Here is a 3096-nt window from a genome sequence, read left to right as displayed (position 1 = left end):
GTGTGTGTTTCTGGAGCTGATTGGAGATGGGAGGCATCTGGCCAGAGTCTCCAGTAGAGTTTACTTGAGAGCTGCCTTCACCTGGAGGGAGTCTCTCCCCATTCTTCCCCTTTAGGGTTTTTCTTTTGATTTAGTTATTAATAAATTATTTTAAGTTACGCTTGCTTCCCCTTTTATTTGCTATGGTTTTGGGGGCTCGTCCAATGGGAGTTCACTTTGATGGTGAGTTTCTTAAGAACAAACATTTGTAATGTTTATAGATTATTTTTGTTTTGCATCTTTTTTATTAGCAGAGAGGATGTCAAAAAGGTTAGTTTAAGTTCTTCAGGGAAGCTTGCAAGTAGAATTTATTTAGTTTTGTATATTTTGTGTTAGTTCTGTTTAGAAATGCCATGTTAGGTAAGTGTTGACTGCTGTAAATCTGTGAACAATAACCAACATTTTTAGTTAATTTAAACTAACTCCTCTGTTGCACGTTTCCTACTTTAGGATTCGTGAGCTGGAMAGTGTTACTGTGAGGTCAAATGGTTGGAGCAGTTGTCTCAGGAGCACAGCCATAGTTCTGATAGGTTGCCAGCTTACTGGTCACCTTGTCACACTACTGGTACATAGTGCATAAATACCCACCATCCCTGGCCTCTGAAGATAGGGTCGAGTTAGTTAGACTAGGTTAGTGCAGACTTGTATGCTGCTGGTGCTACACAAGATTTGTCTGTTACAAAAAAAGCCTGCAGTTTTTAGTTGACGACCTGTTGGTTCTTAGTCTGATCTTGGAGTTCATGGTGGTGCGCATGAGTTGGAAGACACCTGTAATTTCTGTCATAGAAAGGGTCACTGGAAGAAGAATTGTTGGGTGTTGAAATCCAAAAAGACAACTGACTCACAGGTGAAACCAGCTGCATTTGCTGCACCAGCTCCTACTTTGAAGGCTTCAAATATGTCAGGTGTTGATCTCTCTACTACTGAAAAACTATTTGAGTTCATACACAACATTTCTGATGAAAGGATATGTCTCGTTAGTGGGGAGTAAAGCTAATGTACCTGTCACAATATTACGTTATACAGGAGCATATGATTCATTTATTCTCTCATCCGTTTTACCTTTTTCTGAAGAGACTGACTCAGGATTATCTATACCAGTGTTGGACATGTCTGTTTTTCATGTTCCATTGCATAAACTGATGTTCTATTCAGAGATGTTTGATGGAGAAGTGTTGATGGGGGWGCGTTCTGCTTTACCTGTTGATGCTGTTACAGTAACCTTGGGAAATGGTGTAGCTGGGGGAAAGTTTGGCCTGATCAATCTGAGGTGCCTATACTGACCTCAGTGCCTTTGGTTAGTAGTAAACCTGATGAGAATGGGGGAAAAAAACAATCCTGATGTGTTTCAGGCTTATGCAGTGACACGTGCCATGGATGTAGCCACTTCTTTGGACTTTGATCAGGAAAGCTCTGATTCTATTGATAACCCGTCAGTGTTTTCACTGTCTAAAATTCCTTTGTCTGTTTCGCAGAGTGACATGGTGAAGGAGCAGAACTCTGATTCTACACTGCAAGAGTTGTTTCATTCTGCGGTACCTCTGGAAGAAGTGAAAAATAAGATGCATGGGTGTTTTGCACAGAATGGGATATTGTTAAGGAAGTGGGTTGGATGCAGTGAGATACTCATAGGAGATCCAGTTTATCAAGTTGTGGTCCCTTCAAAGTTGCGCAACTCTATTTTGCGCATGTCTCATGATGAATCTGGACATATGGGAGTCAGGAAGACATATGATCATCTTTTGAGACAGTTCTTTTGGCCTGGAATGAAAACTGATGTTGCTGCTTACATTAGAACATGTCATACTTGTCATTTAACAGGTAAGCTCAACCAGACAAGGAAGGTGGCACCACTGTATCCTATTCCAGCTGTTGGTGAACTGTTTGAGGACTTGATTGTTGACTGTGTGGGTCCTCTTCCTCCTTCACGTTCAGGGGCAATGTATTTATTGACTGTAATGTGTCGAAATACAAGGTATCCAGCAGCATATACAATGCACAACCTTACAACTAAGTCAGTAGGACGGGCACTGTCTTGAGTTTATTTCAATTTTTGGGATACCAAAAATTATTCAAAGTGATCAAGGGTCAAACTTCTCCTCCCATATGTTTGCTCAGGTTTTAGAGCAGTTGCATATTAAACACAATGTATCCACAGCATATCATGCACAAAGCCAAGGAGCACTGGAACGTTTCCATCAGACTTTGAAGTCCTTGTTGCGTTCCTACTGTGTTCAGATGAAGGCTGACTGGGAGGAAGTGTTGCACTGGATGTTGCTGGCAGCAAGAGAGGTCACACAGATGGCACTGTGTTACCAACACAAACTGGATGTGCCACCTCTGAAGAATCTTCCAARWMATGAACATGATATGGTTTTAACAAACAGACATGAAACAACTGTTGTTTGCAATGACCCGGTGTAGCAATCAGATATTTCTGTTCCGACAGCTGTTTCACTACAGTGTTTGGACCAGTGAACTTTGCCTGAAATGTTCAAAAAGAAAAAATAAGTAGGTCCTCTGGATTGGTTCTTCTTTAGTGAAATGTTTCATCTCTCCTCCAAGANTCTAACATGTCAGAGGCTGTAGGATGATAAAAAAAACAATAAATAACATCAAACAGCTATCTTCCAACCTGTTCCGCTGCTAGAAATAAGTTTTGAACTTTTTCCGCTCTCCTGCCTCGCAGTGGGCGCTTTCATGTCCGCAGCCACCTACTACCCCCACCCCCATCACGGATGCGAGTTGTACGAACTTTTTGCAAAATTTATGGATTTTTGAGGCTCTTTATACAGGTAAACATCCAAGAGGTTGACATATATGTCTTTTTATGCACAAATTTCTGTACAAATAGCACCCCAAAGATAAAGGCTTAGATCATGTCATGGTCCGTGTACCAAATCTTGTGATAAAATATACTGTATCTCTAAAAAAAAGTTTTTGAAAAAGAGGTAGGCTTAAGAAATGAATACTGATGATGTGTCTTTCTAAATTAAATGTTTTTCATATTTGTTAGGCTATTTGTATTCTAAACATACATTAGAAATAAAATTTAAC

This window comes from Austrofundulus limnaeus, unplaced genomic scaffold (genome assembly GCF_001266775.1).
Source record: "Austrofundulus limnaeus strain Quisiro unplaced genomic scaffold, Austrofundulus_limnaeus-1.0 Scaffold2611, whole genome shotgun sequence".
Classification (NCBI taxonomy): Eukaryota; Metazoa; Chordata; class Actinopteri; order Cyprinodontiformes; family Rivulidae; genus Austrofundulus; species Austrofundulus limnaeus.
Note: the sequence above shows the minus strand (reverse complement) of the source record.